This window comes from Pinus tabuliformis, chromosome 6 (genome assembly GCF_031772625.1).
Source record: "Pinus tabuliformis cultivar Carrire ecotype Pingquan chromosome 6, CPIR1, whole genome shotgun sequence".
Classification (NCBI taxonomy): Eukaryota; Viridiplantae; Streptophyta; class Pinopsida; order Pinales; family Pinaceae; genus Pinus; species Pinus tabuliformis.
This window is the reverse complement of record NC_142292.1, coordinates 900,978,703-900,999,655: the sequence shown is the minus strand read 5'-3', so window position 1 is coordinate 900,999,655 and position 20,953 is coordinate 900,978,703.

The following is a 20,953-nucleotide window of genomic DNA, read 5'->3' as shown; positions in this document are numbered from 1 at the left end:
CATTGCCAACACAGCAGGAATCATTAGGCATTCAAAGGATGATTATGTCTGAAATAGGAAAATTGCAAATTTTTTATGTGAAGGTCTTAGAGAAACGGGATAGCTATGAGGTTCAATACACACATTTTATCAATTTGCTTGACTTATCATTCTGCTTCCACATATTGTCTATTTTAGCATTCTATTCGATTACAAGAGAATTCTTGCCCATGATACATTGATAATTTGTAATAATATAATGCATCTTTGCATATTTTGTGTCACTAAGAATCAGTGCTTCGATTTGGGCCCCAGGGATTATCTCTATACTCCTGTGCCTGATGTGCACAGGGTACAGTATTTCATGGATACTGAGTTTTTCATCAGATGGGATGGGCATTGGGATATATTTCTAGATGAGGATTTGCCCACAACAGCTGATCACATTAAGGCGAATGCAGAGGAATCCAAATAGGTGTTTTTGCTTGTGCGTAGAAGCTCATATGCAAGTGCAAGCAATAAGTTAATTTCGTGGTACTATGATGTTTAAATTTTCTGTAGTTTATTGTCTAGGGATGGATTATGTATGTTATTTCCTGAAATTATGTTCAGGTCTTTTATATATAATAATTAAACTATATATTCAAAGTTTTCCTAATACCCTTTGTGATGTAAATAAATTTCAATGAACATCAAACTATTCTCATAATTTGCATGGATTCTCGCAACATATCGTCGGTAGGTTTTTTTTCCCTTCAATTTTGTGATTCCTTCCTTCTGGTCGAGGAAGGTTCCGGACCTTCACGTCTTACCTGAGCTTAGGTAAGGTCCTGGTTGTGAGCTCTGCTCAGTCAAAGAGAGGGCCTTACTCGCCTGAATAAAGGTAGCTCACTCAGAATTTTCAAGACCTTAATTGACCTTGAGTTATTTTATTTTTGCACAAGAGAAGCAAGGTGCCGGGTGGGCGTGGGGGCTGAGTTGTGCAAAATTTCACGCCCTGTTGAAGGTAGTGTATGAAGGTGTGAAGAGAAACATGATGGGCATGGGAATTGCACTCCCTCAAGATGGTGGGGTTTGGTGAATTGCACTCCTTCAAGATGTAGTATCATTCTATATATGTATATTATTCTTTATAAAATATAATAATAATATCATGGTTTCTAATATTATGTTTTGACTTTCTAAATGCAATATACAATTATGGTTTTCAATGAAATATATTGGTAGGGGATAGTCATGGTGGTTATTGCCTTGGTCACTAGCAAGCTTCGTATATGCTTGGCCATCTATAGAGGTTTCTTGATTTTGGGTAATTAACTTACTCTAAAATGAAATAAGACATTCAATGTGTTCCTTGTAATATAGATATAAACAAAACATCTAAAGAAAAGTAATTGCACAATGATCTAATGCAAGAAAACAAGGTCCACAAACCAATTAACTCTTCTAGAAAAATTCAACAATTCCAATTTAATAATCCTATCAGCCTCTCTTTGTACCTTTTTGGACAACTGCTAGTGTAGTGATTATGTAGGTAATCACGTAAGTAGTTGTAGTCCTTAGAGAGATCTTTCCAACGAGGTATCATATTGTCAAACAAAGATAATCTGACCAAGTTATGACCTCGGGAATTTGGCTACCCAACTAACCCCAATGGAGCCCATAAACTCTTGGTGTTACATCTCCTCAAGTTAGGGTTTTGGCTGTTTAGGGTTTTCTCTTATTGTTCAATAATAAAAAGGCCCTTGAGCCTCATTGTAACTCAGTTCAGAGGCATGTAGCTGCCACATCTCTTCTCAGAGATAAGCTACCATCGCCTGAGCTATCTTATTTCCATTATGTTTGTAAGCATAGTTCAATATTTTTCTATTAATGAAATGAATTGTTTTTCTGCTACATATCTGTGTTTATGAGCATATATATAAGTTATTGCATTCATGTTTAAGTTTAGATTAGTGGTATCAGAGTGGTCTGCTCTTTCACTGTTTTTCTTTGCATGTCCCCATCAAGGTCAGGGTATAGGATGTTAGGGCTCGATCTGGTTGAACCATTGCAAGATTAGTCTCACAAAACCTGACGACCTCCGAGGAGGTAGGAGATCCTTTCAAAATGTTGCTCGAAGAAGCCCTCGAATGAAAAACGGACTTGATGATGGATAACTTTTCCCAGATCCTTCGACAACTACCCATAGGCGATGCATCTTCATCCAATAGCCACTCTAGAGGCACCACTCTTTTTAAGGTACAAGTTAAATTTGATATTCCCATATTCGAAGGCCTCATAGATGCAAACATCATAGATAAATGGTTAAATATATTGGAAGGATATTTTTCAGTTCATGACTTTTCCAATTGGGAAAGATTATGCTTGCACTTCTCAAAGCCACCCCACATGTCAAGGACTGTTGGGAGACCTACTGTGAACAAAAGGATGAGAGTGAATTGTCAACTGCACCCACTTGGAATTCTTTCCGAGATGCCATCAAGAAACAATATTACCTTGTCAGGAGCTATGAAGATAAATACATAAAGTGGACCACGCTACAGCAAGGAAGGGACCAAGATGTGTCGGAGTTCACAAATACTTTCCATACCCTTCACACAAAGCTGGGTTGCTCAAGTATTGTGAGTGTCTACACAAGTACATCCAAGACGAGATGGAGTTCCTAGACATTTCCTCGCTTGCCACAACATATCAATATGCTGTAAAGATTTAGCAAAAGTTTAAACAGAAGAAGAAGAACTTTGGATCTGAGAATCAAAAGCAAGGAAAAGGCGCCCCCAAACCATTAAACAAGGGAGCAAGCCAAGGCAAGGCTACCCAGAACAACCTGCCAAAGCCACAAGTAAACAACAACACCACGAAGATGAAGAAGGATATGGGAAAATGGTGTGAGTTCCATAAGAGCTCCGCTCACAATACAAGTGAGTGTCGGGCCAAGCAGTCAATAGTGTCCGAGCTGAATGCTTCCGAATATGAAGCAGGTTCTGACTCTAAATCAGAACCTAATAAGGGGACTGGTAAAGGGAAGCTGATCATTGATGCGGGGGCCTAGTGCCACTGTAGCCACCACAAAGATCTAGAAAATTGAGCCTGAAGATCCAGAGGAGGGGGAACGCCTCTTCCACTCACAGATGTGGGTGAAGGGTTCTCCGTTGCAGTTCATTATCAACATCAGGAGCCAAAAGAACCTCATTTCAGCAAAAGTCATGAAGCGGTTGGGCCTAAAGACTACAACACATCCACAGTTGTACACCATTGCGTGGCTTCACCAAGGACGAGATCTTCGCGTCAGCCAGCAGTGTTGCCTTCCCTATAGCATCAAGACCTTCACGGATGAGGTATTGTGTGGTATTGCTCCTCTTCAAGTTTCTGACGTATTTTTAAGACAACCATACTTGTGGAAGCAACACGTTATATATGAGTCTAGATCTCGCTTTGTGATTATTACTTTGGCTAATAAACTGTATAAGATATCGGAGGTATCCCCACCTACCACCATCGCTTTGATCACTACAAAGCAATGCAGTAAGATCATTTCCCAGACCAGGAAATTTGTTTTCCTTATGATTCACCTCCAAGGCAAGAAGAAGGTTGTGGCCACATCTTCCAGGCAGGGCTCCTCTGCACAGCAGCAACAGATGGACAAGGTTGTGGAGGAGTACAGGGACATTTTGGCCTCACCCAGAGGGGTACCTCTGCACTGTCGGGTCAAGCACTCCATCAACCTGACCCCGGGAATTTCGCTACCCAATGGACCAATCTATCAACGCTCTATTCTGGAGAATGATGAGATCAAGAGTGTTGCACAAAAATTGTCACCTTGACATTCTGCAATCTGTGTGAGTCCATTACCACTCATACTTTCCTCCTCTGCAAGTTTTAAGCCTCAGTTCTTCATATCAAGCCTTGAAAATAAGAGAAAACCCTTAAAAGTCTATAAAACTCTGGTTCCGCACTTTCTCTTAGCATTACCTGCAGTCCCGCACCTAATGGTCAGGTCCCCTGTGCATCTGACCGCTCTGTCTCTGTGTTATGGGTGCAGACCCCTGTAAAATTCAAAAAGGCATAATTATATTCTTAAAAACTCACTTTGAGTCATTTCTAGAAGCTTCTGGAAGGAATCTTGAGGTGGCAAGTTCGCTCCTTTAAGGTTCATGCATCCCATACCTTAAGGAGCTAACCCCTTGATGTGAGGAGCTTATCCCTTTGAAGGAAGACTCTATCCCTTCATAGGTGGACTTGTAACCTCCTTCCTTTGCACTATAAAATGAAGCATTTGGATGGTTACTGGGGAGGTTGAAAACTGAATATTTTTGAGGTGAAATCCTGCTGGAACTTAGTCTTCCTAATTGAGCTTTTGTGAGGAAAGATTACATACCTCTTTGATCTCATTTGGAAGAGAGTGAGGCTTGTCAAAGTAGAGGAGATTCCTGTTTCCGACCCTGGGAGGAGCTTGTACAACATCAAGGCACCAAAGGTTGTCAATTTCTTCTATTTCAAAGTTAATACAATCAAGTTTATTTTTCTCAATAAGCTGTGTTTTATGGTTTATTTTATGGATTCCTTGATCACCATAATGAATATGATTTATTATATTAGCTATGTAGGTGTTATTTGATGTGTGCTTGTTTGTGATTGCAGGTTCTCAAAAGGAAACTCTTTCGGACAGTTGAAGGATGGCTGCTACAAATTAGCGTTGAACTTAAGGTAGGGTCTAAACACCTTTATAGTATTAATGAATCTCAATATGTTTAGAGAAAGGTAGATTTTCTTGTCCTGCTTGTTGCTAGATATCTTTTGATACTAGGGAGATTGGCCTTGTCTGCAAGACCGATTTATCCGTCCAACAAATTGGCAGCTCCGCTAGGGAACTGAATTTGGTTTTTGGTTTTCCTATTTCTTTGACTTGAGAAACTTGTTCTTGTTTCTGGTTTTTGCTTGATGTTTGTGGGATTGGGTAGTTTTTAGGATCTGGATTATTTTTGTTTTTTTTGAAGTTTAAAAGGAACCGCACTTTCTTTTTGCAGACAGTGTGGATCTCTCTGCATTTTTCGTTTATTACACAAAGCGATACCACATCTGGTTCTTCTGGAAGCCTGCAGACCCTGTTAAAATTTTTGAAAAACCTAAAATGTTTTCCTCCAGTTAAGTTTAGGTTTTATTTACGACTTTTAGTGTCTACCTAGATCTGCATGTGTTCTGTCAAAAATCTCTTGTGAGTGAGTTCCATTGGCATTTTTGTTTTAGATGATTTTCTAGAAGTTTTGCGTGCCTGGATTGGTTTTCACTTGGTCTTTGTAGTGACTCAGAGATTAGAAGCCTAAGAAACCTTAGATTACCCTGGTCTTTTTTGTCTTCTTGATGAGTCTGACTGGTTTGTGAAATCTGCCCTTGGTGAGAAATAGATTTCATTTTCTCTTTGCAAATCTTTGAACGAACTTGCTTATAAGTTTTGAATTTCATTTTTATAAAAGAAAACACATTTGGATGTTTTTTGATTGATTTGTTATTCTGAATGAATTGATCCTTAGTTTACTGAATAGCTAAGTAAAACGTCCTCGAAAATAATTTGAAGCTTTTATTTCAATTAGGTTTTCAGAAGTTTTTAGATCTCAAGATTAGCTTTTTTATAATTTTGAGTGTTTTCTAGAAATTGTATAATCTCTTTTGAAAGATTTGTTTTTTGTAGTTTTTTAGTGTTGAAAAGAAATGGATTTTTTGCAAGCATAACTAGTAGTCTCGTTTTGAGTTCTTGTTGAAAAAGATAAAAAGATTTTCTTTTCATTTACATGTTGAAGGAAAGATTTTTTTTTCAAAGAACTGCATTCTCAACTCTTTCTTTTAGCTAGGAATTCATTGAAGGAAAAACGAATTGTTTATCATTTTAGGTGCATTTTTAGTGTTTTTGGAGTCGATTCTTCACACCATCAAAGTTTCATTTCCATACCTATTGACTTAAGAAACAACCCATAAAAGTAATGCTTAATTAAAATTGATCTAGCAATCTTTTTATTTCTAGGGCTCTTATCACCAATATAGCTTAGGCTAGTATCTTGGAGTAGGGAGTAATTAATTCTCCAAGATAGTTAAAACAAACAAGTAGCTATATCTTGCGGTAGGAAATAAATCCAATTTTGATTGATATAATCCGGGAAGCTCCTCTTAAAGGAGTCAATTAGAAGATCATGTCCGCACCTTTGAGACAATCAAGTCTGTCTCATTGGGAAAGATAGAAGATTTGCGCGTATTATAAACGGTAAACCTCGAACTAACCATTGTCGAGGAGCCTAGGGTCACTTGTTGGTAAACCTTGGATTAATCATGTCGAGGAGCCTTCAAGGGGATTGAGCTTTGTTACTCTACCCTTGCGCGTATATCGGATCATAGACTGCTCCCCCAATTGTATTTGTTACTATTGGTAACCTTAGTGTCTATAAACTTAAGATTATTTCCTAAGGTGACGGTGAAGGACGGGTCTTACTGTACCTGAAGCAGACGTCGACTAGACTCACTTGGACTCTCTGGGGGGTTCTCTTCACTCGAGATGGTTTTGTGAAGAAATTTGTGCCAGTTTGTTTCATTAAGCAGGTTGGCAGGGTAACTGTTCCAACCGCCCTTTCTGTATTGAATTCTACGACGTTGGATTTCATCACCAACTAGTGTTTTTGGTATGGAAAGTTTCTGTTTGTGTGTGGTTTGAACTCTTAGATTTTTTTAGGTGTGTGATTCAATTGTTTGGTTCTTTAGAGACTTTAGATGGTTTTATTGAGATTTTCTTTGTTTGCGTGTGAGTAATTAAATATTTAATCGTGGCTGAATTACCGAGACAATCCCGTAGACTTCGGGGGCAACCTCCCAAGTATACACCAAGCCATCTTGAATGGCTACGAGCTCTTGTATCACCTAGTGACAGTAGATTTGGGTGACCGGAAGCCGGAGAGTCATCTTTAATTGTTCATCCTGATTATCAAGTTCAAGCAACAGAGTATATTTCTGAACCAATTTCATTTTCCGAAGTTACTTGTAGTATTTCTTCTACTGGTGAAATAGTTGAAGAACCTAAAATTTCTGAGCCTGAAACTGAACCTACTGCTACTCCATCCTCAAGATTTGCTTCTCCAACTTCTAGTGGTCTTGGCTCACCTAGGGTAGGAAGTATCATTACCCAAAATCTTCCTTCTGGACTCATTTCCATTGAAGAACTTGTTAGTCCGGACGAAGACATAACTCTCCATGAAAATCAACCAACTTTGGAACTTAGGGAGCGTGAATCAATTTTCTACAGTGCTTTTAGGATTGACGCTTGATACGTATCTTTGACAAACTTTTTAGAAAACCCGGGTCTTAGTTTTTCACCACCTCGAATTCCTTTTCATCCTACACCCAGAGGTTATTATCCTCCTTTGAATATGTCAAAATGGTCATCCATGTTTTCCCAGACACTGGAAACATTTTTATATGGCAGTCCTTCTATTCCTTTTGGGTATCAGTCTCTCACTGGTACTTTTTCAGGAGCATCTCCTCAACCAATTGAACATGGGATATCAACTGGTAATAATGGAACTCAAGCATTGAGCGTAGAAGAAATTCTTATGATGTCTGGTACTATTCCAAATCCACAACCTCAAGGTAGTCAGTTACCGCCTGGAGGGCAACCTTAAGGTAGTCAGTTACTACCTGGGGGAAACCTCAAGGTACTCAATTACCGCCTGGGGGGCAACCTCAAGGTAGTTAGTTACCACCTAGGGGGCAACCTCAAGGATAGTACATACCTTCGGGACAGAACATACCTCAAGGTCAACCCCAGACTCAGTACATACCTCAAGGTAAACCCCGGTATCAATATATATCTCAAGGTCAACCCCAGTTTCAGTACGTGCCTCAAGGTTATCAACCTCAAGGTTAGTACCCAACTCAAGGTTTCCAACCACCTTCTGGTCAATCATTTGTACAAGGAGCTGGAAATGTACCATTTAATTATCAGTCCTATGCTCAACCTGGTTATGGCCCTTCATATGCTCAACCTTTTATGGGTCCATACCCCGGAATGAACATGGTGTGGGATCCATCTCAAACTCAACAGACTTTGCAACCTAACGTGCAGTTCTCAACTCAATCTGGACAACCTTTAGTTTCTGGTTCAACCCAGCAACCTGTCCAGTCTACTGTTCAAACCTCTGCACCTAGTGTAGTTCAGCAGCCTGGGCCTAGTTCACCTTGAACTCCGCCTCAAACTGCTGCTGCAACTATTGCAGCTTCTGTTCAATCTACCCCACCTACTTCTGGACTATCAGCAGCTCCGGTTTCTACTGTTCCTGCATCAGTGCAGACTCCTCAAGCCTCTTTACCACAGTTGGGACCTACAATTCAGACTTCGGTTCAGATGCCTATAGGACAACCTGGTCCAAGTACGGTTGTCACAAGTCAACCGCAATTCACTTATCAACCGCACCAGGGACAGTATCAATTTGGTCCTACTGTAAAAATTCCAGCTTATCAGTATCAACCATACGCTGGATATACTTATCAACAACCTCAACAACTCCTGTTTAGTCCGGTTAATCCTGGTTTCCCAGGAGGTTATAATATTTCAAATGCAAATCCAATTCTGGGTTATCCTGGATATCCTCTTCCTGGGGCTGGTCTTGTTACCCAAGGTTTTCACGATCCTAACCATCAGTTATTGTTTATAGCAACTTTGGATTTCCCTGATTTGTCGCACCTTACGAACAACCCAATTTACTATCTTCCGTATTGGCCGCCAATGCCTAATAAGTCGCCCAATGATATCCCGAAGTTCGAGGGTAAGTTAGGAGAAGATCCGTTAAATCATGTGATGACTTATCACATATGGTGTGCATCTATTTCCATTATTGATGATTCAATTCGCTTACGTCTTTTTCAACAAACTCTGATTGGTGTTGCTGCCAAATGGTACATTGAGTTACCACGAGCCTATTTTTATAATTTTAGTCAGTTAGCTACTTCTTTCTTAACTCATTTTCAGTTTCTTGTCAGATATGACAATGGCACGAAATTATTAACTTCATTAAAACATTCCACGTCCACATATATTTTAGATCATATTCATGAATGGCGATGTAGACGACGTTTAGTGAAAGTTTTTATTCCGGATCAAATTTTAGTAGAATGGTTCGTTAAATCATTATTACGTAAAATCACTGAAGATGTAGCTAAGGGAGGAGTTATTACTGAAGAGCAAGTAATTGCTCAAGCTCAGTACCTTGACCTCGTTTATACGCAGTCAGGTACTTTACATGAAAAAATCCCCGACCTTCCAAAACATAATCAATTAACTGCAGCTCGTTCAGGGTCTCATGCCACTGATGGTATGATTGGTTCAGTTAGTACCAAAAGTAAGAAGAAATCTTCAAAGAATTCTTCTCCTATTATAACTTTACCAGATTCCCCAACAAGAGACTCTTCTGCTGAAATTCCTGCCGATTTCCATGTCATAGAATCATCTACGGCCAAATCAAAATCCGGTGGTAAAAAGAAGGGGAAGAAGAAAAATAAACAAAACTCAAAAGTGAAATCAGATAAAACTGAATCTACTGATGAGAAACGTAAACCTCGTTATCCTTATCTCATTTATGATGAGGATCATTTTACAAGAGATTGCCCACATCGAGCTGAGGTTGCAAAAATCATCAAAGGTTCTCAAATGCCTGTTGTCTTGAAGGATCCTTTTCCTAGCCAAGATAGTAAGATGATTTGTTCTTCCTCAAATGCCTCAGAAGAACCCATTATGATGATGTCCCATGTCATGATTACGATGCGATCGCAAGATTATGGTAGTAAAAATCCTGTTGGTGGTAAGGAATCAGAATCTTCTAATTCAAACCCATCAACTTCAACTCCTTCTGGTTCTAATCCAATACAGATCAAGAAACCTAACCCTGACTTAGTAATAAAACCACCTACAAAAGGTATACTTCAGAAGTTAGCTTTCAATCCACATGCGAGAGCTACTAAGAACTATAACATTGTTGAAGACTTAGCTATTTCCCCTTCAGCAATGTCGGCTTTGGAGGTGCTGCAATCATGCCCAACACAACGTAAATTACTGTTGTTGGCTATAGGAGCTGTTGATATTCAAGATTCAAACCTTATAATCTTCGATTTATAGAATAGTACATCTTGCCTACCTCATCAAATGGATTTTCAGATTCCATTCTTAGTAAAAAACAGACCTTGCTTTCAGACTGTGATTGATGAGGTAGCTTCTACGTGTATTATGTCGATCTAGTGTTGGAGATCACTTGGTTCTCTGACACTCAATCAACCCCCGATGATTCTAAAGGCTTTTGATGGCTGAGGGTTCCATCCTTTTGGCATTTTGCAGGATTTACCTGTAGGGGTTAAAGGAAAAAACTATAAATCTAGATGTGGAAGTGGTTGATGCCCCTTTAGATTACAACCTTCTTTTGGGTCGCAGTTGGTATTACGCTATGACTGCTGTTGTTTCATCGGTCTTTTGGCTTATCAAGTTTCCTCATGATGGAAAGATCATTCCCATAGACCATCTAACTTTTTTTTCGTCCAACCCAGCCTCTTCTGATAGTATTCAACATGTCGATAAAACAACTATCCCTTACAAGGATGTTGGGGTAGGATTGATTAAAGATTCTGGTTTACTAGGAACGTTTTCCTTTCTTCCTCCTAACGTATCAGCTTATATTGCAACTATTCATATGATTTCATCGAACACTATTGCTTTTGATGATCCTTGGATCGTACCTTCCGATTCTGAGGTGGATTCATTTAGTGACGTCATGCCTTTGAGTCCCTTTGAAATTGCATATCAGGTTGTACAGCCATTTTTTAACCCTTCTTCAATCGAAATTGATCCAATGAATGTGGTCCATGGAGAATCACTTTCAATTTCAACCTCAGCTTCAACAACGTTTTCTGAGCCTGTTCATACTGATGAGCAGATTCGTGAACTTTTCCCTGTTGATGATTTACCATGGGAAGATATTCATCATCGATCTTCGTTTTCACCTGAGCTTGATCATTTTGAAAATGATTTTTCATCTATTTTTACCGCTAACTATGTCAAAGAACCACATAATCCATTGCAACATCCTGATTCTAAGTTAAATTTGGGAAATATTTCTCGAATGGTTCCTATTGACATTTCAGTTAAACCCAGAATTATTGAAAACATTCATATAGGTGCTTCCTGTACGGACGATGAAATCCAAACTTATAAAGCCCTATTTCAAGAATTCCAAGACGTGTTTGCCTGGTCATATGAAGAAATGCCAGGAATCGATCCATCAATTGTTGTCCATGAAATTAAAACTTACCGGGATGTTAAACCTATCCGACAACGTTTGCGTCAGATACATCCATGAAAAGCTGCTACTATTAAAGCTGAAGTTGAGAAATTACTTCGAGCAAGTTTCATTTATCCAATTCCCTTAATAGATTGGGTATCAAATATTGTTCCTGTTAACAAAAAGCAAGGAACGATAAGAATATGTATCGATTATATGGATATTAATCGAGCTTGTCCTAAAGACAATTATCCAACCCCCTATATCGATCAAATTATTGATGATTGTGCCGGCAGTGAAATGTTCTCCTTTATGGATGGTTTTTTCGGTTACAATCAAATCAACATACTCCCTGTTGATCAACCAAAAATGGCTTTCATTTGTCCATGGGGGACATTTGCTTATTACAAATTACCTTTTGGATTGTAGAACACTAGAGCAACTTTTCAAAGAGCTATGTCTTACGCCTTTCATGACATCAAGCACATTGTGCAGCCTTATCTCGATGATTTACCTACCCATTCATTACGTAGAGCCGATCATATCATTCATTTACGAGCAATCTTTATGAGATGTAGGCATTATCGAATTAGGCTGAATCCACACAAATATGTTTTCTGTATAGAAACGGGTCGTTTACTGGGATTTGTCGTTTCGAAAGCTGGCATTCATGTCGATCCCTCGAAGGTTGAAGCTATTGTTAAATTACCTCCTCCTTCGACTCTTCACCAACTCCAAAGTTTGCAAGGGAAAGAAAACATTTTACGTCATTTCATTCCTAACTACGTCGAGATAACGAAAGGTTTTACCAGGTTGTTGAAACAGAATAATCCATTCTTTTGGGATGAGATTGCTGACAAATCTTTTGATGCACTTAAACACGCATTGACCCATGCACCATTATTGCATCCTCCCAACTACAACCAGGATTACTTTTTGTACCTTGCCGCTTCTCATTCCACCATTGGGATGGTTTTAGTTCAGGAAGATGAATTCAACAATGAACGTGTGATTTATTATCTTAGTCGAACTCTGAATCCAACTGAGCTTAAATATTCGCATGTGGAGAAATTGGCATTGGCAGCTATTCAAGCTATCCAAACATTCCGTCACTACATCTTATTATGCAAAACCACGGTAATTTCTGACTGTAACCCAATGACGTATATTTTGACCAAACAATTGCTAGGGGGCAAGTATTCCAAATGGATAGTTATCCTGCAGGAATTTGACTTGGAATTTGAAAAATCCAAGGCAAAGAAATCTTTGGTTTTGCGAAAGTGATGTGTGATTTCCCACGTACTGATACTGAAATGTGGCAGAAGAGCTCATTGCGGACGAATCCTTGTTTCTTATCAGTACTCTTGATCCATGGTATGGAGATATCATTGTTTATCTCCAAACCCAATCTTTTCGGCCTAAAATTTCATGATCTCAGCGACGGAAAATACGTTTCCAATCCCAACAATACAATATTATTGGTGATACACTCTATCGTTGTGGGGCGGATTCTGTTTTCCGACGTTGTCTAACTCATGAAGAAGCTAAAAAGGTTCTAAATGACTGTCACTCTAGATCATGTGGCGGTCATATGTCTAGGTATGCCACAGCGCAAAAGATATTGCGTGCTGGTTATTTCTGGCCATCCTTATTCAAAGATTGTATCTATGCAGTCTGGAAATGCCACAATTGTAAAATTTTTGATCGTAAGATGTGTGCTCCACCCGCTCCTCTCCACCCTATAATTACCGTCAGTCCTTTTGCAAAGTGGGGTATTGACTTTATTACATGTAACCCTCACTCGGCCTGGGGGCATGCGTATATCATCCTTGTGGTAGATTATTTTACTAAGTGGGCCAAGGCGATGCCTACATTTTCGGCATACGGAAAAACTGTTGCAACTTTCGTTTTCAATCATATAATTACTAGATTCGATGTTCCTCAAGTGATTATTACTGATCATGGAAGTCATTTTCAAAACATCATGATGACTGAACTAACAGATCAACTTGGCCTGCATCACGATAGTTCTACTCCATATTACCCACAGGCTAATGGTCTGGTTGAAGCTATCAATAAAGTTCTAGTCACTATGATCCAATGAATCATTGGTATTCATAGGTCAAATTGGCACAACATGTTATTTTCAGCACTTTGGGCATATCGAACCTCAGTAAAAACATCAACTGGTTTCACTCCTTTTCAAATGGTTTATGGTTTGGAAGTAGTGTTACACATTGAATGCGAAATTACGTCATTGCAAATAGCCATAAGATTACTCCCAGCCACTTCCGAAGAGGAGAAACGTTTATTTTACTTAGCTCAGCTAGATGAGAATCGACGTGATGCTGCATTAGCAATCGAAACTCATGCGAAACGGTTAAAAGCTCAGTACAACCGAAATGTTACACCTCGTAATATTTTGGAAAGAGACCTAGTATTACTATACGATCAAGCAAACGATAAGCTAGGGGCTGGAAAATTTGTACCTATGTGGCATGGTCCTTATATTGTTAAGCGAAAGCTAGCAAAAGGGGCCTATGAATTGGTAGATTTTGACAGTGTCTCTTTGGGTAAACCCAGAAATGGTCTTTATCTAAAGAGATATTATTCTTAAATTTTGGTGTGGAGATTTTTTGTTAGATTAGTTTCTTTCTAGCTGGTATGTTTTAGATTAGAAATGTGTGCCTAGTTTAGAGAGTACTTGTATCATTATTCTTGCTTATCTTGATTTTACTCTTGATATTGTAGATGTCGACGTCTCTTCAAACATACATTGGTTTTGCTGATGGTGCTTGTCGTAATACACGGAACATTTCTTCCACAGCTTGGGTTATCTATTCACCCTCTGATGAGTTAGTATCTATGCATGGGGTAAGCCTCGGTCAAACAACGAATAACATTGCAGAGTATAGTGCAGTGATTGAGTTATTATCTGAATCCATCTCATTTGGGATTTGGAGTTTGATTGTTAGTTTATATTCTAAACTTGTTGTATTATAGCTTAATAGAGTTTATGCCATTAGAAATCCAGTATTATTAAGATTATTTTTGAGAGTTCATCTCTTGGAACGTGAATTTGACTACATTGAATATCAGCATATTCCAAGATATTTAAATACATTAGCAGATGCAGTTGCTTCTCGAATGTTAAATAGACATTTGCAATAATCAAAAAGTAAATTTAAAACATTCCATAACATGTTATACAAGATAGCTAGTAATAGTGATATATCATAGCATAGAAGTGTGTCAAATATACATCGTCTTTGATCATAGGTTGAAAAACACCTTATGATTGGCAAAATGATAATACAAAAAGACATAAAATGTTGTGTGAGTCTACAAAAGCAATCATCCTATCCCTGGTGATGATCACAATAAGAAACCACTGCTCGGGCCACCCTACAAAGGAACCTCCTAAAAGGTCCTGGGACCCTAATCACATATCGTTGTAACCTAAGTGGGATATCATCTATGCCAGTCTCTGGAATATCTACAGTTAAATGCTCTAGATGATTCTCCAATTCGGTCAGGGTCTCTGTAGATTGGTCCTGTGGGGCCGATACTGCTGTAGTTGGGTGTCTCCTCTCATAGGGCTGGAGAGCGGCTGCTCGTCGTGTACCCACATTTGCATTTGAAACTTTTTATTATCATTTTTGAACGATTTAAAAAAATAAAAAATAAAAAGTAAAAATAAAATAAAATAAAAAATAGTTAAAACTTAGAAAATGTTGAGAATTATTTTACCTGAATCATCCCACTGCTCTCCTGGTGGAAGATTCATGTCTAGGTCACCACGATAATCCATCCTAGCATATGGAAAATCCTAAATCACAAAAAGTTGGTTCCCCAACCAACCAAAATACTCAGGTGGAAATCGAACAACCTATGAACCCTCCTCAGGATGACGAGCCATCACTGCAACCCAACGCATTATCCTAGGCTCTTGAGGAAGTCCAGACTCAAAGGAAAGCTACTATGGGACCAACATCGAGACCCTCTCTTGACCAAATCTCACAACCAGGAAACCATATCCAAAGCTTTTTAGTTTTCCATTCTTTGCTCTAGTTAGTTGGCCTTTTACATTTGCCAACACAGCTTCGCACGAGTTGAAGATGGTACCTCGCTAATAGTCTACTACCATTCGCATATGGGATCTGGTAGCTACATGCAATGCTGCACTCCCGCATAGTCTGGTGACAGTGAACACGATAACCTTAAGTTCAGGACGGGCGATAGTTTTAATATCGATCCGTTTGTCCTCTATTTGATTATTGCAAAACTCCAATCGGAGACTAGCAACAGACTGGCCACCTGGCCTAGTCCTGAAAAGAGATAATTGTTCGCCTCTCTTGGGCAAACCAGTCAAAAAATATATGTCCTCCAGCTCAATTTCGAGCTGGTGGCCACCAATCATGAAACATTGGTCCTGTACATTCCGCCTGTCTACCAGCAATTGTAAGAAGTCTACTTGGGCCCTCATGTCGGGTATGGCGTAGAATTTAAATAGTCTACATGCCCTCAATGCATCCAATGTGGGTTGATGATTTATTGTGGCTAGGTCCACATCCTCATTCTCGCGTTCCCGCCAAATAAGCATTTTGTATGTCCTACATTGCACAAAAGACATATTAGAACAATTTAGTTCAAAAAAATTTCCGCGGAAATGGAGAAATTTCAAATTTTAAAACCTATTTCATGGGGTCCACACCCACTAGTTAGGAATAGTGCGTAGGTCTGCACTCGTCGTAAGCAATAGGTGCAAACCCACAACTTTTTCCTTTGTAAAAAAAGTTGGGGGCCGCATGTTGCACCTGCAGACCCCCACGAGTGTTTTTCTAAAACAAATTCTCCTTAAAAAATCAAATTTAAAGCCCTAAAATGAAATGAAAATAGTTGAAATGCAAGATAACGATGATGTGGATTACCTGGAGCTGACGGTTTTCGATTCCAACGGACAGATTTTCTGCAATCTTCACAGGAAGTTTCTTACCCAAAAGCTCTCTCTTCTCACTCTGAAGTCGAACGATAAAAATGAATTGCAAAAGCCCTTTTTATAAGATTTTTTGAATAAATGAATTTTTAATTTATTTATTTTTTACTTTAAAAAGGTAACTTTTTGATGCATTTTATTTATCTTAAACAGGTATGAGTAATGTTTTGAGTTTTTGTGTAGAATATTGGATTTTTTTAGGGAAAATTGATCATTTTCAACAAAAAAACATTGGAGTCCTCTTTAAGTTCTATCTGACTCATAAAATATTAAAAGATTGCCGAGTTTTTTCCCTTTTTAAACTCATTAAAACAGAATTAAAAGGACGATCCACTTACAACTCTTTTCTGACCGTATAAACATGAAAAGATCGTCGGACATTTGTCGTTTCAAGTTCGATATTGGTTATAAAATGATGTGTCTTTGATCGCTTTTTTACTTTTTCAGATAAAGGCCACTAATTATGAAAAGTACTCCTTGATCATAATGGTCAAGCGGTTCTCTCAAGTATTATTTTATACTTTTTCGAGCTTGGGAGAGACAAATTTACAAAAAATGACATCCATGGAGTTTTCTTAAGTTTTTCTTCTGACTCCCTAAAATTGAAAAACACCAAGTTTTCCTATACTGGACTCGTTAAAATTTAACAGTAAAGGACCTGTTCAATTTTAAACAGGAACGAACCACTCCTTCTTAGGGTTCGAACTTTAAACTAAGTTGGACTCATCCGAAGGATGAGCTTATAGCCAAGCAAATGTTATCCTCCTCAAGCTTGTTGAAAATAAAGAGGTACTTGCCAGAAATGGTGGGGGAAAAGAGAGGAAAATGAACCTGTTTGTTACACTTTGTGTTTTAGAAAAGCAGTTAACCACTCTTGAACATGACACTTTTTGTTCACCTGGATTGGGAAATCCTTTGCCTAACAGTTAATCAAACCATATTGAAAGTCTTCAGCCAGTTTTTGGGTATTAGCTTTGGGTCAATTGTCACCAAACCATCCACAGTGTCATTATGTGTTCAAGAGGTCAGATCAAATAAACCATTCATCTGCAACATATCTGTCATCCATTTTGACCATCCCTGAATTAGTCCTTGCCAAATATATTTCTTCAAACTTGATCTATAATTTTGTGTTGTGGGCTTGCCTACGACAGATCGCTTTCTATCAACTTCAGCTCATTATCTAGAAAGATGATCTAGAAATCATCAATACCTTGGAATCTACATGCCCTAATGGCAGGTTTCTCACCTTCGACGATAGGTTGCATCATTGACCTTCGATCAAAGGATTCTATGACATGTTCGACATCAGCTCATTTATTCACATTTCATGGATTGTACTAAGTACTTTGAGAGCCATTGACATTACTGGTGATTTCTCTCACACTTGTTAACAATTCACATCATTGACTAGTAATCAAGTGGTTTCTACCATGTTCGACTTCGACACATTCATTCACATGGATAGAATCATACTAGTTCGGGAAGCAGAAATCAAGACCCTGGATCTAGTTTCCACCATCCAAACTGAGAGGAATTTTGTTATTCATTACACAGTGGACTATTCATAAACAGGTGGCTGCGCCCATACTGTGACTAACATATTTCTATACTCATGATGTATTACAAAATCATTCCTGTATTAGAGCAGTTTAGTTAGTTTTCTAGTCAGTTTTGATCTGAGCATGGGAATTCCTACCTCAGCGATGATATGTTCACATATATATATTTTGCATTGAATGTTTTTACAGGTTCCAACTGGGGTGTCTACAGGATGATCCTTGAAATGATAAAGTACTTCACTCTTCATACATGAAAGACTTTATTTTCATCTATTACGGACTTCGCGCTTTAGGGGGCAATCTGTTGCACAAAAATTGTCACCTTGACATTCTACAATCTGTGTGAGTCAATTACCACTCATACTTTCCTCCTTTGCAAGTCTTAAGCCTCAGTTCTTCATATCAAGCCTTGAAAATAAGAGAAAACCCTTAAAAGTCTATAAAACTCTGGTTCTGCACTTTCTCTTAGCATTACCTGCGGTCCCGCACCTAATGGTCAGGTCCCCTGCGCACCTGACCGCTCTGTCTCTACGTTATGGGTGCGGACACCTGTAAAAGTAAAAAAGGCACAAGTATATTCTTAAAAACTCACTTTGAGTCATTTCTAGAAGCTTCTGGAAGGAATCTTGCGGTGGCAAGTTCGCTCCTTTAAGGTTCATGCATCCCATACCTTAAGGAGCTAACCCCTTGATGTGAGGAGCTTATCCCTTTGAAGGAGGACTCTATCCCTTCATAGGTGGACTTGTAACCTCCTTCCTTTCCACTATAAAATGAAGCATTGGGCTGGTTACTGGGGAGGTTGAAAGCTAAATATTTTTGAGGTGAAATGCTGCTGAACCTTAGTCTTCCTAATTGAGCTTTTGTGAGGAAAGATTACATACCTCTTTGATCTCATTTGGAAGAGTGTGAGGCTTGTCAAAGTAGAGGAAATTCCTGTTTTGGACCTGGGAAGAGCTTGTACAACATCAAGGCACCAAAGGTTGTAAAGTTCTTCTATTTTAAAGTTAATACAATCAAGTTTATTTTTCTCAATAAGCTGTGTTTTATGGTTTATTTTATGGATTCCTTGATCACAATAATGAATGTGATTTATTATATTAGCTATGCATGTGTTATTTGATGTGTGCTTGTTTGTGATTGCAGGTTCTCAAAGGAAATTCTTTCGGACAGTTTAAGGATGGCTGCTACAAACTAGCATTGGACTTAAGGTAGGGTCTAAACACCTCTATAGTTTTTATTAATGAATCGCAATATTTTTAGAGAAAGGTAGATTTTCTTGTCCGCTTGTTGCTAGATATCTTTTGATACTAGGGAGATCGGCCTTGTCTGCAAGATCGATTTATCTGGCCAACAAAGAGGTAGATTCAAGAAATACTGTAGAAAGGGCACATCAGGCCAAGCTCATCACCCCGTGGGGGCTCGATTTTATTGTTACAGAAAAAGGATGGGACCTGGAGGCTTTGTATTGACTATCAGGCGCTGAACAAGATCACTTTCTGGAATAAGTACCCAATCCCGCGGATTGATGATCTTCTAGACCAACTCAAGGGGGCCAAATATTTCAGCATTATTGACTTGAAATCAGGTTATCACCAGGTGCTTATCGAACCCTCCGATGTGTGGATGACTGCCTTCAAATCCAAGGAGATCATTTTTGAATGGTTGGTCATGCCATTCAGATTAATGAACGCCCCTGCAATCTTCATGAGATTGATGGACGACATCTTGTGTCCCTTCACCAATGCATTCGTGGTGGTGTATTTAGATGACATCTTCATCCTCAACCAGAGTTGGGAAGAGCACCTCCACCATATTCGACAGGTCCTTCAGACCCTTCGACAACACAAGATGTGTGCTAACTTGGAGAAATGTACCTTTGGCTTGATCCAGATTCAATATCTAGGGTACATCATTGATGATTAGGCTGTACATGTGGACCCATCCAAGATAAAAGTCATTCGAGGTTGGCCAACCCCAACCACTCTAATAGAGCTCCACATATTTTTTGGTCTTGCTAATTTCTACCGTAGGTTCGTTTTGGGGTTCTCTCATATCGCTTGGCCTTTAAGTCAAGTCAGCAAAGGTGGAGCGAAAGCCAAGTTCTTTTGGTCGGAAACCTAGCAGCGGGCATTCTCTGAGTTGAAGAATTGCCTTTGTTTTGCACCAATGCTCAGATTACCAGACCTGCAACAACCATTTGAGATTGGGACAGATGCCTCAGACTATGCTATTGGTGCAGTTCTTACTCAACATGGGCATCCAGTGGCTTACCACAGTGAGACAGTTTCAAACATAGTTCGAAAGTACCCCACTTATGACAAAGAAATGTATTCCATTGTGCATGCCTGTCTTCAATGGAAGCATTACATTTTGGGGAATGAAACGGTCATCCACACAAACCATCGGCCTCTAGAGTTCATATAGACATAAGGGAAGTTGCAGAATGATCGTCATCAAAAATGGTTCACCTATCTACAACAGTTCCATTTAAACATTAAGTATAAGAAGGGCAACACCAATAATGTTGTTGATTACCTCAGCCGACCACCGGTCAGGGCACTAATCCTTGTGCTCGACTCCTATGGCCATGATACATCAGGGTTGCCGCATCTTTACAAGAGCGATCCATAATTCGACAAAATATACCAAACACTCCTAAAAGGGAAGAAAGTTCCAAAATTTCACCTTCAGGATGCATTGTTATGCCACTTGGGACACATATGTGTTCCTTCAAGTGAGCGTGCCAAGATGATTTGGAAAGCGCACTACAGTCGGGTTGCTGGAGATTTTGGAGTAGAGAAAATCGTGGCGGTATTGCAGAAGTATTTTTAGTGCCCGAAACTTCGTCAAGATGTTGGGAAGTACATTATATCCTGCATCGCCTGTGCCATTGCCAAACCAACCATCAAGAAGCAAGACTTGTATACTCCTCTACCTACTCCTAATCGGCCTTGGGAATCTGTCTCCATGGATTATATGTCGAGCCTTCCTTCTACTAAGCACGGCAACAATTGCATTTTCGTGGTCGTCGATAGATTCTCTAAGATGGCCATCATGGCGGCTTGCAAGAAGAGTATCACAACAGAGGCCACTACTAAGCTCTTCTTTGA